Genomic DNA, 15,257 nt, shown 5'->3' on the forward strand with positions numbered 1-15,257 from the left:
GGCGATTTGCTGGCTAATTTCAAGTTGGTCAGTGACTTCGCAGCATCACCCTAGCAGTCCGCGATACCTCTTTGGCCTCTTCTGGTCTGACTTTGGGTTCATGCTTCAAAAAGGCATTCATCTAGCAGAGTAATACAGAGGGTGGTGTTTCATAGAAAGCTCATAGGAGCTCTTCACCAAGCTGCCATCTTGGACTTGGCACAGGTCACACCTATCAGGAAAAGATGTTTAAGCTTTCCAGATGTCATCCATCTTTAAATTTCTTATGTGATATTTTAAAAGGAAATATATGCTCCATTATGTACCACCCTTATTGAAACATATTCACCCAGGAACATCATGTCAGAAATGTTGTCTATCACTATCTCAGTTCAGGAAATACATATTTTGTGTTCTATAGGTTGCAATACATTTATTTCGACTTGCTGCACTTGAACATGCCGGTGGAGAACTATAGAAGCCGAGCCTAGAAGAGTTCAGTGTGAATAAGAAGGTACTGCTTGGTTTTCTGTGGAAAAACTTCAACAACCAGCCATTAATGAGCAGAGAAAATGCCAGTAAGCATCTTACCACTTGCAAACAAATCAATTGAATGAGCAAGCAAATTTGGAGGGCCTGATTCACAGAACCAACTTAAGACAAAATCCTAAACTTACTACTTTTGGTATTCACAGAAGTTAGGATTTTGTCTTAAGTTTGTCTTAAGACAGACATAAGACAGACTTAAGACAAAATCCTAACTTAAGACTGTCTTAAGTCTGTCTTCAGTCTGTCTTTTTAGACAAACTTAAGACCAAATCCTAACTTCTGTGAATACCAAAAGTAGTAAGTTTAGGATTTTGTCTTAAGTTAGTTCTGTGAATCGGGCCCTGAGTCATTGTAAACAATATTAATGGCTTTATTCCTGCGGTAGTGCAGCCTGAAGCATTTGACAGGAGTTTCAACCATGGAGAGAATTCAGATGTCTTTTTCAAGGCAATGGAGGGCACTTAATGTGTAAGTGAAACTTTAGATAGCCAGCAAGTCCTTTAGTCAGATCTGTAAAGGGAGAGCCCATCTGTCCCCACCAATGGGTCCATAATTGCCTGAAACTCTTGTGGAACTGTAGCCATTTGTGACAACAAGACTCTGTTCTCATCCATTCGATGTCTTTGAGAATGCCTTTTTGACGTACCGGTTATCCTTTATCTACAAACTGTCACAGTGGATAAAGAGACCTATTTGGGCTCGAAAGTTAATACATGTTCCCATTTATTTAATATTATTTACATAACATGTATCATTATCTACATCAGAGTGTTCAACACTGACCCTGGACGGCCACATTCCAGGATTTATTTTAGGATATCCACAGACCATGTAAATGAATTCCATTTATTTTCAAGGCAGCAAACTTTATCCAGCTGAATGTCCTCAAAATTTGACTGGCATCTGGCCCTCGTGGGGACACTAATTTAGATCTTACAAAGCCAGTAAGAGCCTTGTGATTACCGTGTGTTTAACTCCTCTAGTAACTCACCCTTCAAAAAAATACCCTGATTATTTGCTGTGCTGTGAGCTGTCTGTGCAGAGTATTTCTATGAGCAGGTAAATGTGGTGTGTGTGAGTGTTTTGTGGAGGACTGTGCATTCCTTGGTGAAGAGGTTTTGTTTCTCCTCCATAGAAGATTCACCCTGTTCTTTTCTCCTGATCGTCCATGTCAATATGGCTCCACCATTTTAAAAAAAAGAGTTTTTAATTGTCTAGTTTATAATTCTGTAGGAATGCACTAACTTAGAGAGGTGAATGGAAAGATGGAAGAACTGAAAATATCCTTACATTTAGAAATGTATGAATCAATGGATACATTTTTCCAAGGACCAATGACAGTCTTAAAGACATGAAATATATCAAATCCATTCCAAGCCTCCTATGGTGTTTTAATTGTCTCTTGCATTTTCCGTCCATATTATAAGTGAATAGTTAAAGAAAAGAGAGGGAAAAAATAGAAAAGCAATTATAGAGTGTCTGGCAGCAAATTTTCGTTGTTGCTCGCGCCACCCATTGAGCCAGAAACGGAGCAGCCATTTCCTCTTTGGGTTTCCTTTGCATATCTGTTACTCTGAAAAAAACACACAATCTCCTTCAGTATCTGAAAACATAAAAAGGGAAGTGAAGTGGCTTCCATTACCTCCCTGCCAGCTAAAAATAGACGTTGAATGTGTGAAAGATGGGGCGCAGCATCTTCTGGCGAGTGTCACACAGTGCTGCGCCGCACTGAGGGTCATTCACAGCTGCGCTGGGATCAAGGCTATGTCAAGTCTTCGGGTCAGGAACCAGTGATCTGATGCTGCTTGGGAGCAAAAGGTTTCTCCAGAGGTCTGTAGGCTTCACAACGAGGAACACAGTGACTTTTAACTTAGTCAACATTCTGAAAGTGATTAGTGCTCTGCCTAATTTAAAGGTAAGATTTGAATTTGTCTTAAATTTGCCAAAATGTTTCTGGTTGTATGGCCACTGGGCATCAATAGTCCGATCACCTTTCACATAGTCCAGACGTTAAGGCTGGTGTGTCTGGATTGCAAATATATATATTAGCTGGAGGAGCAAACCAGCCAGTAGAATCCAGACAAAGAGAAAATCACAGCGCTCTCATGGTGGTAAGTGAAAGTAGGCTGTTTAATCACCACACCAGACACGTTTCGACCCAGCCGGAACTTGGTCACAACTCGACTGGGCCGAAACGTGTCTGCGGTGATGATTAAACACTTCATATTCATCTACCCCTGTGTGAGCACTGTGATTATCTATCTATCTATCTATCTATCTATCTATCTATCTATCTATCTATCTATCTATCTATCTATCTATCTATCTATCTATCTATCTATCTATCTATCTATCTATCTATCTATCTATCTACCTATCTATCTATCTATCTATCTATCTATCTATCTATCTATCTATCTATCTATCTATCTATCTTTCTATCTATCGCCCTCACTCTATCTATCTATCTATCTATCTATCTATCTATCTATCTATCTATCTATCTATCTATCTATCTATCTATCTATCTATATTATATATATATATAAACAGAGAGGGAGAGAAATTATTTTTCTATGGTCCTTCTCACCTAGCGCACCAGGTGCATGCCAGTTAAAAAATGCATAGTTATCCAGATCGCGGCACGTTGTAGTTACTAGTCTTTCTAGAAGCTTGCCCTTTCCTAATAGCTTTCTAGTAAAGTGAGGTTTTTGTTGCTTCTTTAAAGGGAAGCTGGTCTGAAATGTTTCGGTCTTGTGGCAAAGCAGTTCTGTTACTCAGACCACCGGCTATAGAAGATGTCCCCTTTTAGGTTTTTCTTTAAAATATATAGGTGTGTGAAGTTTTTTTTTTAGGACTTTGCCCACTGCACAAAGTTGATAGGTTCCAAAACAAATTAAAAAAAAAAATTCTGCAAAAGAAAAAGCAACTTTTTCAGAGAAATCTGTCTGCAAAGAAATGTTAAGTGACTGGAAAATTCACTCACATGTGAAGTTGTGCATGGATGACAAACTGCAACATTGAGAATTTGCAGAAGTTATTTTTACCTTGAAAAAGTTTTGCCTTCGGATTTATAATGTCACACAAACTTAATGTAAAGGGGTGTATCTCAGGCAGCTTCCTTTTGTGAGGATCTCAGATTTCTTGCTAAGCAGTATAGTTTGACTAAGCTTTGTAGGAAAACAGTACTTTCCCCAAATATAGCGATGTGCATTAGCAACATTTTGTTTAAATGCAACGCTATTTGATAGACGCCATTTTAAATTCCCTTTACATACTTCATGTATTGAAAGCCCTCTGCTGTGCAACTGCTGGTGCCAGTGTTGAGTGTTGAACTACCTGATCCGCCTTGTCAGCTTTGAGTGTATTTGGAGAAACAAAGATTTCCTGGAACCTGTAAAATTAGCAATTTACCATAAAACTTTGAGATCTTTCAGGAAAAAGTCAGTGTATAATTTGGCACAGTGATAGAAATTGGTATTTCATGGAGAGTAGCGCAAAGCATTGTGGACGTAGAGCTTCTACTGGAAATCACTCAACCATATGTCTAGATTTTCCTGTCTTGTGCACTGTTTCTAGCAAGCAGCATTTCAACTCCTTGTTTTAGTGTCACCATTTGGCAAGATTACGAGTTGCACACTACAGGGTGCAATTAGAGCATCGGATTATTATTAAATTCCTGAGCAGGTTTACAAATGTCCTGCCCATAATTGGGAAATACAGGCAAGTCCCATTATACCGGGCCCTTTCCTGCTTGTAATTCCCTTATTATGAGCCAGTTACTGCACACAAATTTACCCTGCCTTCAGCAGCTTCAGAAGGTAAAATTTGTGAATAAAAACCCATGTGGAATTACTGGGTGCAAGCACACCGCTCCACTCTAGGGGGCAGATTTACAATTACTGGCGCATCCCTGCATATCGGCAGGGATGCACCAGTAATTGTGCGCCGCAGTTTGCCACCCTGGATGTGCCGCATTTATAATGCGGCGCACCATGAGGCAAAAACGGCACAGATGCGTCACGCATCTGTGCCGTAAAAGCGGCTCATTGCTGGAGCTGCGTCGCAAGCGCGACGCAGCTCCAGCAATGCTCTGGGGGGCTCTATCTCGACAATGCTGCGTCAATCCTTACGCCTGCTTCAAGCAGGCCCAGGGGTTTGAGGCAGCATGGACCCCAAAGTGACTGAGTGAAATCTTGTAGATTTGACTCAGCCACTTTTGGGAGGCGTTCCTACGCCGGACCCCCCCCCCCTGCGATAGAACGGCTCCTTCTGGTGCAGGGCTTTACAACGTGATGCATCTGGGAGATTGCGTCACGTTGTAAATACCCCACGCCATGGCGCATCTTTTGCGCCGCCGTTGCGTCACAAAAGTGACGCAACTGCAGCGTAAAAGAGGTGCAAGGGGCTTGTAAATCTGCCCCTGGGTTTCTTCTGTAGAAACACCGGGCGACACAATTTATCATCTAAAAGTCAAGTTTGGAATCAACCATAATGTATTCATCATTCACCCAGGGAGGACCCAGCTTGCTAATATGCATCCAGTAGTGGTTCCCTTAGGAACTGGTTCAGCTTAATGGCAATTAATCACAATATAGCATGAATCATTGCTGGCAACATAACAATTCTATTTCTTTCGCTTTATACGTTAATAACTTTCCTTTCAATGCATCCTTGCTATACCTCAATTGATAACATATTATCAAATATTCATAACCACACAAGAATAATTTCGTTTTTGAGATTTAATTTCTCTTCACGCAGAATGAGTCATTGTAACTCTATTGCAAAATGATTAAAAAAAGAGTAAAAATAGTCTCTGTAACCTTATTGCAAAATGTTAAAAAAAAAAGGTCAAGTGCTTACATCCGGTGATTGCACCACATCGAATTCGAGCACACTCTACTGTAAATAGCCTGTAAGGGTGTTTCTCTATTGTGCTAATCCATCAACGAATTCTTTAAATCTGTTTATATGTTTGGATGAGAGATAGAATACGCTTTTCATGGGACTTGTTCCTAATGAAAGTTCCTTACATCATTTTGATTTTTCCATGAAGGGTAATTTTAAATTTTAAATTGTAAAAAAAATTGAAAATGCCCAAGGCTGCAACTGTCTTTTATGATTGAAAAAAATCGAAATAAAGACTTTTTGAATTTGAATTTGAATTTGATTTTTCCAGAAGACATCTTTGAAGCTGGCCTGTAAAGAAACTTCATCACTCAATTCTGATGGAAACTGTTTCCTTCTATTCTTGTTTATGTTTTTGTCATGCTGGGTCTCAGTCCCAGCTCATATCAGAAATGTGACAACTTCAGACTATAAATGCAATGCAAACAAATGATGGACAGAATGCTGAATAAATCAAACATTCACCCCCTGTCAAGAGATCTGGGTTAAATCCATTCTGCTTTTGGTCACTATGTCACCCTAGTTTAGACCCACCCATATGCAAATCAGTTTTAAACCTGCGCCTCATGGGAGCAGTCCAGCCAGAACTGCCAAGCCAGGTCCTCCCTTAACTCAGAATCTTCCAATATGCAGCTGGTTGCAAAAGGGACATTGTGGGGATTGGTGCTGACCTTGTGTAGACATTATAATCTGGGCATTAATAGTGTGAGTCCGTCTATCAGTAGCGATAACTGAAAAGTATGTATGCTTTATTGTATTAAATAATATAGCCAAAAACTGCACCAAACTACAGTTTCCTCATAGCTAGGCTTAGAGACTCGATCAACAAACCAGTCTTCCATGAATTGCAGATCTGACATTACTTTCCACATATCTGCACTCTTTGGTTCTCTTCATGATTAATTAAATTTTCTCTGACACAGTTGCTATTGAAGTTCAGAACATGGAATCACTCTGCTGGGCCAAGTCATTACTTTGGTGGCCAGCTGGAGGATCAAAAGCCTGCTCACATATTGCACTTTTAGTGAGTAATTAGGCTTGCTCCTAGGATAAAGTGGGGAAGGATTCTGCATGTTCTAATTGTGTTTCACAATGCAAAAGGGCTGGGAAATCTCCACCCCACAGAAACAAAAGAGAATAGCTGACCTCTGGAGTCAGCCAGTCGCTGTCCTTTGTAGTTTTGTGGGGAGAGGACCAGGCAGCTGTGACAGTTACAGGCAGGGCTACTTCCCAGAGAAGGCCTTTTAAGATACCACTTGATGGCCACTTTCTTGGAAATTCCCAAAATGCGCAGGAGGGCTGGCTTGGAGAGATGATTTGTCACTGTAAAATTGGGAAGGGTGACTACCTTCAAGACTCCCCACCAGTTGGTAACCCCTTTGCTGCGGGGTGTTTTCCCCCCGCTGTGCGGGGGCGTGGGGGGCGGCACGCGGCGCCGCCATGCTGGTGGCGAACTCACCTCGTCATGAGGCACAGCGGAGCTGCAAACATGACGAGCTGAGCTCGTCATGGCCACACCCATTTTTGGAACGTTCAGCACAGCGGGGTAATTATCCCCGCGTGCGAACGTTCCAACGGCCGTGACGAGCTCAGCTCGACATGAGTGCAGCTCCGCTGTGCCTCATGACGAGCTCAGCTCGTCACCAGCACCCATAAGGTTAAGAACCTCTGCACAAAGGAGAGTATTTAAAGAACAGTCTGGTCCTGGAGAAAGCTATGCTGGATGAATGCCCAGCTGAAAGTGGGAAAACACCAGACCCCAGCTGCAGGTCCGACTCAAGGGCTTCTGACTTCAGTTGGTGCACCGGGACTAAGATTTGTTTATCCAAGGCCAGTGGTGATGCTCCCCCTAGAATCCCTAAGGTGGACCTGCTCTGGGGTATCCTGTAGAGCTCTCATGGATCTTTTGTGGACTGTGTGTGCAGGAGTGTGACCTCCAGAATGAGGGTGACCCTGACTTCCTCTTAACCAGGTGGTCTGTAATTGACGAAAGGAGGCTTGCTACCTGGAGGATTCATGCAGTCAGGGGTGTTCTCATTGGGGTGCTTCTGAAGAAGGCCCTAGGCCTAGTAAAAGTGTCACACACCCAGGTAAGGGGACAGATTCTGTACCCAGAGGGAGTGCAGTATAAATCAAGCCCTGAATAAAGGGAAGATTTTAGAAGCTAGGAAGGCTAAAATACATACTCCCAGTGGCTGGAACGGGCCACCAGTAGTAAAACGCACTTCACCCCATCAAACAAAGTCCAATGGGGCCTGAAAAACCAATAGAAAAAGAGCAGTCCCTCAACGGACCGTGTTAGTCTGAGACATGAATATCTTCCACCCAGATCGCCAAATATATACCCTCGTGTAAGGCCAAGGTTCCTGAGGGTTGGCGCAAGTATGATGGATGTGACGCAACGGCAACCAGGACCAACTCAAGGGCAGGAACCTTTTAAAAAACACGAAGATGAGTGCCACTGCACTTTAATTGGATTTGCTCCCAGGGCAGCCAAGCCCCTGGGAGAAAAGCAGTGTGCTACCTCAGCCCACTATGACTGTGTCTGGAGGTGGGGTGGGGCACACAGCAGTCAGCAGTCCTCCAACACTGATACAGGCGGGAAAAAGCGAAAACTTGCCCCGCACCATATGGTGCTATGTAGGCCGGGAGAGGAGCCAGCAGGGTTCATACTGGCTTTGGCTCCTAAGACGGGCCAGGGCTGCCAAGAACTTGGGCGCTCCATGGAGGAGCAAAGGCTCCTGGGACGATGTCTCCTTTTTTTAACATAAAAATTAGAAGAAAAGCCATTGTATTTGCTGTGAGAGGAGATTGCCTGTCTAAACAAAGCAAACGATCATCTAAAGGCATGACCCAGTGGAACTTGGGCTGCTTAATTTGTATAATAAGTGTGTGGTGCCCAGGAGGGCAAGGGTTCATCACTGCTAAGGGGGCAGAGTCAGCGGGCCAGCCTGGATAGAAGGGGGCCCCTCTTATGACCCAAAGGGCCTTGGTCACAAAGTTTGGCCATCACATAAGTCTCCCAGCAGGTGGTATTGGTGCTCCTGGCTAACCTTCAAGCACTCCTGGATCTTAATGCATATGGTCTCTGGAGTGTGGGAAGCTCCCTATTAATGGGCTCAGGGGTTGTAATGCAACATGATAAGAGCAGAAGAAAGACTCAGGCACACAGTTTATTCAAATTGAAATGCTTTGCTGACAATGATAAAAAGTTAACAGTCAGTCCTTCCATTCATTCAAATATTTTATTAGGAATCACAAAGTTAAGAGTGCATCATTATATGTTGTAACAGATGCATTGAAATGCTTTAAACTGCTTTATTAGCAATCACAAAGTTAACAGGGAATCATTACATGCCAATGAGTGTCATTGTAAGAAGGTATCATCCTTAGTGATTTTAACCACATCGCTGCAGCGGTTATTTTTGCGCTACGCGGCTTTTTTGCAAAAGCCGCGTTAGATGACGAGCTCAACTCATCATCCGCACACGCCCCCCGTGGCTGATGACGAGCTGAGCTCGTCATCAGCATCAGAGGGGTTAATTGTATTTCATTTTTTATTATGAACAATTTCGGGGGGTTTTCATGTGGTGTCTAGTATAGGAGGGGGCATTGTGGTCATAGGATTCAGGGCTTGCTAGAGGTGTGGCCTGTTAGGAGGGCTTCACTATTAGCATTATCACTTGGCATTTTATGTATATTTGGAGATTAATGTGTAGTACTTAGTAGTGTATGCATACTTTTCCTTTTTATAAGTAAACACACTGGCTGGAATATAATGTTTCGGGTTGTTTGGTGTGTGCATGCAGACTGGGGTACTAGCCAACAGCACCTCCCCGGTGTAGGTCTTGGACTTTACTACTTGTAATTTCGAAAATGTGCAATAAATCCAAAACTTATATAGCAATCTGATCAAATGTGCTTAGCAAAGTTTTGGATCAGTCTCTTATCCAAACTGCTAACTAAAGGGTTGGGTTAAGGTTGATGTTAATTATAGGTGGTTCTGATTAAGCACACATGTATCAGAGGGTTTCATGAGGTTACAGAACTGAAGGTTTAATATGATCCCAATATATGACGAGAGGGCAGAGGGAAAAGAGTCAGTCCTAAGGATGAAGGCACTAGTTCCATAGCCCATGGTCCTAGTGGAAATGGAATCACTTTTATCAAGGCTTTTTTCTAAGTGCGGAATATGGAGAAGATTGGATCCAAAGGCTATAAATGTTTGATAAGGATCGCAAACAACATCTAATTTAATCAGGAGGGGCACCGTCTAGTATCTGACTTTAAAGAGGGGAGGAATCTTGACAGGGCGTCAATGATGGGAAGACAGCAAAGGATTAGTAAAATCAAATTCGTCTCCCTCTTCTCTTTTATTCTTGTTCTTTTTATTGCTCCTCTTTCTGGTCTTAATTATCTCGTATTTCCTCAATTTCTCTTTTTCCTTATCCAGCCTCTTTACCACCTTCTTCCCTGCCTTCTGTTCTGTCTTCTTTTTCTCATTTTAGTGGTTTTCCTCCTGTTTCTCCTTTGCATTTTTCTTCCCTGCCATCTTCTACTTCTTGATATTAGTCTTTATCTCTTCTTCTTCACCCATTTGAACTTCTTCTCCTCCATCTCCTATGCCTTTACAGGCTAGTGCAAGTGTGAACCAGCCTTGGAGCTCTGGGGTGAAACATGTTAGTAGTGTCTTTTCTCGGTGGGTTTGGTGCTGCAGTTGGTCTCAAGCAACCTCAGTTTGGCATTTTGGACGCGGTAAGGGAATTGTGTCATTGGCAATGGGCTGGACGGTATGATTGGCCTTATGGTTTCTAATCACGCTATTTCATGTCAATATCAGCTGAGGATTCAGCTGGGAATGAAGGAAACCATTGCTCTGCAAATTTACAGCATGGTGGGTCTTTTTTCCTTCTGTACCTGCATTTTGAAAGCATGCTACTCTATAGAGCTTGGCATTGGGTAGCTGGGATGTGTGGTAGAATGGAAGAAGCAGGTTCCATCACGTTGGCTCACCACCTTAAAGATGAATCAAAATAGTTCTGCATTATGATCCTAATGTGCTTTCTTATTTTATTGTAACTTTTGTATAATGCTTTTCAAGCCCTAGTAAGGTCTCCAGACATATTCTGGGTGAATGAATAACCAGCTACTGGTTTTGTTGTTCGTGCTTGGTAAATTTTAAGTTCTGTAGAGTGGTCGCCATGAGGTTCAGAAGCGGGCTCCATTCATTTTGCAGCAAACTTATGGCTGCCCCTAAGCAAGTGGAGAGATGTTAGAAACTTTGAGTTGCCTTTCTATACTTACCATATTTACCATTATTATTATATGATGGTTGAGTAAGAAGGTATCCTTCAGATTGTGTTTGGTAAGTAGGTGTGGCTTAGTAGCCTAGCCCATGGGGAGGCAGCACCCCTAATGAAAGGAACAGCCACTACATGTGCAAGGGTCCCAGGGCCACCCAGCAGCAACAATGATGTCATTCAGAAATTCCGCAGATCCAATACCTCAAGCTCCAGTGGCAGTGCAGACACCAGGCACTCATACATAGGTCCAAAGGTTCCCACAGGAGCAGTGATGCAGTAACTCTAGGGGGCAGATTTACGTTAACTGGCGCATCCCCAGGGATGCGCCAGTTAATGTGCGCCACAGTGCGCGACAGCTCCGCCACCCATGGTGCAAGGCAGGGAAGATGCGTGACGCATCTTTCGGCGTACGGGCGGCGCATTGCTGGAGTCATGTCGCAAGTGCGACATGACTCCTGCAATGCACAGGGGCCACCCCTACATTGCTTTGTGCATTACCTTTACGCCTGCTTCAAGCAGGCATAAGGAATTGACGTAGAAAGTGACTCAGTGAAATCTTGTAGATTTCACGGAGTCACTTTCCAGGGGCGTTCCTGCGACGGAACCCCCCCCCCTGCACCGCAACGCCTACATGAAACCTGACGCAGGATTCATGTGGCGCATGGCCTTACACCGTGACGCATCTCCATAGATGCGTCACGTTATAAATGCCTCGTAGGGATGCGCCACGTTTACGCCGCCTTGCGTGACGCAACAGCGGCGTAAACGTGGCGAATGGGCCTCATAAATCTGCCCCTTGGTGGTTTGTGGACAGGAAGGTTGGATATCCAATTGCAATGCATATAGGACTAATTACAGTTTTGAAAATTCAGGTTATTGAAATTGATGGTGTAATCTTTTCCCGCAAACAACATAATTCCTTTTTTCTGCATATCCCGGGATGCACTGAGTTGTAAAATGATTGCAGGAACTGAAACATGGCGTTGCTCCTGGCATGAAGATTACCCTGTCCCAGGTCGACATGTGTAATACCCCCACCCTCAGCCTTTGGTGAATATGTTACGTTGGTGCGCCCCCTGTTTAGATTGCTCTGATTGCCCCTCCCCTTAAATGCCCATCCACTGTATCTCTGTCGGGATCTGAAGAAGAGGTGATGATAACAAGCCTCAGTAACTGCAACAGAGGACCATCCAAATAGCAGAAGTGCAATACTCAAAATGAAAACATGTATCCATGGCTTTTGATCACCCACCTCTACTGTGGAGAAGTGTGGCTCAGGGGTTAGAGGCGGCAGACCTGGAAGCTGAGATCGGCCCTGGACCAGGGTTCAATTCCCTGCCTTGGTGGGTCTTGGGCTAAAAATTCCACGGACTTGATAATTCTCGCTCCGGTGCCTTCTCAACTCACGGGTTCACACTCTGCGACTCTGGGCAATAGCTTGCTTAATCTCCACAATGGCCCCTCACGGCGGGATGCCTGGCTTTCACCTTGTGGATACCCTGCCGGGGTTATCTCACAGGGGAATACCAGGACGGGTTCCCTAAGCAAGCGCCGGGACACCCACTGCGGGTAGCTGTGCGCTATATAAGCTCAAATACATTTACATTTACCAGAGTACATAATCACAGAAATATTTTTCAAGTGCATTCGCACACCTGAGGAGTCTCCTGGCACATGGACAGATATGGGCGAGTGAAATAGACCGTCAAAGTACTGGTCCCATGGACCCATATAGGGGTGCTGGGTGCCACCACAGTCCCACAGGGCCAGGTAACCTTACAAGGCCCACCTCTCACAGAATTGGAATCCAGAAACGGTTGGCACCACTCAGAGGCAGGCTGTTTCTTCAGCAGGGGTTCTTGGGCACACCCCACAACCGAGGCAGGCGGATGCTTCAGCAGGGGTTCTTGAGCATGCCTCTTAACCCGGCCCTCTCGTCTGTAGATTCAAAGGGGCAGATTTACAAGCCCCTTGCGCTGCTTTTACGGCGCCGTTGCGTCACTTTTGTGGCGCAGCGGCGGTGAAAAAGATGCGCCATGGTGCGGGGTATTTACAACTTGACGCATCTCCCAGATGCGTCACGTTGTAAAGCCCTATGCCAGAAGAGGAGTACCATCGCAGGGGGAGGCGTTCCGGCGCAGGAACGCCTCCCAAAAGTGGCTGAGTGAAATCTACAAGATTTCACTCAGTCACTTTTGGGCCCATGCTGCGTCAAAACCCTGCGTCTGCTTGAATTAGGCGTATGGATTGATGCAGCATTGTGCACATAGGGTCCCCCTGACGCAACTCCAGCAATGCGCCGCTTTTACGGCACAGATGCGTGCCATTTTTGCCCCATGGTGCGCCGCATTGTAAATGCGGTGCATCATGGGTGGCGGAGCTGCGGCGCACAATTACTGGTGCATCCCTGCCGATATGCAGGGATGCGCCAGTAATTGTAAATCTGCCCCATAGACCCTTAATTATATAAGTGACTCGTTTTTCCCCGATCCCTGTGGAAATACTTGTTGGCACAGAACCTCTTCGAGGCACGTAGGCTGAGACACCGAATAGAAAACACACTTCATTTAGTATGAGAGGAAGTGGTTATTTTAACTCTAAAAAAAGGACAGTGAGATGTTACTTCCTGTCAAGTGCTTTGCATTTACAGCCGTCCAGTAAATTATAGCTCTTTACTTTGCAATGTTTCCTCTGCCCACGCTAGAAGCTGCTGCATTTGCGCTGGCGGATGAGGCTGAGGACTTTGAAAATATACTTTTAATGACGTTTAAAAAGCCACGCTTCACTGAGATGGCCTTGGACACAAGCCCAGCAGTACCAGAAAGGAGGAGCTTGCTTGATGCAGGTGACTGTTTCCATAGCAACGCGTAAGGAAGTCGGATGCAGGGGAAGGAGCCTTCTCTCTGAAAGTAACAATCCAATGTGACAAGGAAAGATGTCCACCTCTTGTAATGCCTTGTATAAACTGAAATAAATCAAATAATTTTTTCAAGCTATGTGAATGGAACGCTGGCATTGATTTCCAAACACTGGCTGCCAAGCCCTCCCTCAGCTCCTCAAAAAATCTGTATTTTTACAGACAGGAATATGACACAGATTCCATGTAGGGGAAGGTATATTGCCGGGGAAGGTATGTTGCCGTTGCACACTTTTGTATGGCTTTAAGTTGGAAGAAATAGGTGCAGACTAAGAAGCAGGGACCTTGATAAATACCTAAGTAGGCCTCACCTCTTCAGGTATCTAAATTGAGTTTTTAATCATGTATATATGTTTATAACAACATAAACCTCCACATTGCTGTTCATCAACATCAACTTGTAGATTTCATCTGTTGTTAAACCTATGACAAGGCACAGCTTAAGAGGGCAAACCCCTTTCCACAATAGACTGTCCTTCCTCTCTGTCACTCACTCCATCACCAACTGCGAGTTAATAGTAACTTCACAACTGCGGCGACTCCGCACTTGTGGTGGATACGCCATACATGAATAGATAAGCCCGTCCTATCTTTTTATGTGCAGAGTTCCCCACCAGACCGGGATTCTCCGCCTGTGAAAAAGTACTATTAGCACATAGTTTGTGAATAGCAAAAATATAGTAAACTAACACAGAAGTGGACGTTTATCTTTGTGAATTAGGACCAAAAACCGAGCCCCCTAAGTTCAGGGACTGAATGTATGGCAAAATTATTAACTTTATGGTGCCCTCAAAAATCTTATTTTAACAGGTTTAAGCCTTTTGCCCAGTGTAATGCAAATACAAGCCAACAATTCACTTGGTCCCACCAGTGCTCCAACACTACCCACATAGTGGTTCTTCTAGTGCGCATTAGAAAATCTATAAATCACTCTTACTAGCAGGCTGGATAGGCAGCTCAAGCTTCCGTTAACGTGACCTGTCATCCATGTTTAGGTCTAGCTTGACAACACAGCTGTCTGCCTTATCTATTGTTACCAGTTCTTTAACCCTTTGCGTGCATCGGACAGCTGCTACGGTGGGCGTGTGCGGAAGACGGCCGGGGGGCCTTCCGACCCATGCCCCATCATAAATCACCCGCACTGCGGCGGAATTCGCACCACGGTGATTGGGTTAAAGAATACATAGGGCAGTCTTTGTCTCCAAGACAAGCATTTCCTTCTCTTCCAGTGCTATTGGTTTTTTTTTTTTTTTTTTTTTAAGTTTGAAGTTTATTAAAGTATAAAGAAGCAAAGACAGAAAATGAAGAAACAGTCATAAGTTATAAAAAACAAAAAATCTCTCTTACAAAAAAGTAGAACTGATTAACATATCTATACAGAAAAATAGGGTACACAATAATGCTCATGAACATAGGGGAATTGAGATATAACCTGTATAATAAAACACATAAGTGATATGAAAAAACATTACAAGCAATTAAGAAAATGCAATCACAGTGGTTTTTGGACTTCAACATTGCGGACTTGAGAAGTGGGAGGGATTCTGACAACTCTGGATAAATACTCGGTAAGGGGAAGCCATAAAAGATCACGTTTG

At 43.9% G+C, this 15,257-nt stretch overlaps 1 protein-coding gene across 3 annotated transcripts in view; it reads left to right on the forward strand.

Annotated features, from left to right (window-relative positions):
* The first annotated feature begins 398 nt into the window (after nucleotides 1-398).
* CARD11 (caspase recruitment domain family member 11) overlaps nucleotides 399-15,257 on the forward strand; it is a 663,926-nt gene continuing 649,067 nt past the window's right edge. The window contains exon 1 of one of the 3 annotated variants that reach the window (XM_086940703.1): nucleotides 399-493. The gene's annotated coding sequence lies outside the window, so the exon portion shown is untranslated. Of the gene's footprint in view, nucleotides 558-2,116; nucleotides 2,444-15,257 lie in introns of those variants that run through there. The other 2 variants (XM_086940702.1, XM_086940700.1) reach the window with 2 other exon arrangements.

Source organism: Lissotriton vulgaris, chromosome 10 (assembly GCF_964263255.1).
Source record: "Lissotriton vulgaris chromosome 10, aLisVul1.2, whole genome shotgun sequence".
NCBI classification, from domain to species: domain Eukaryota; kingdom Metazoa; phylum Chordata; class Amphibia; order Caudata; family Salamandridae; genus Lissotriton; species Lissotriton vulgaris.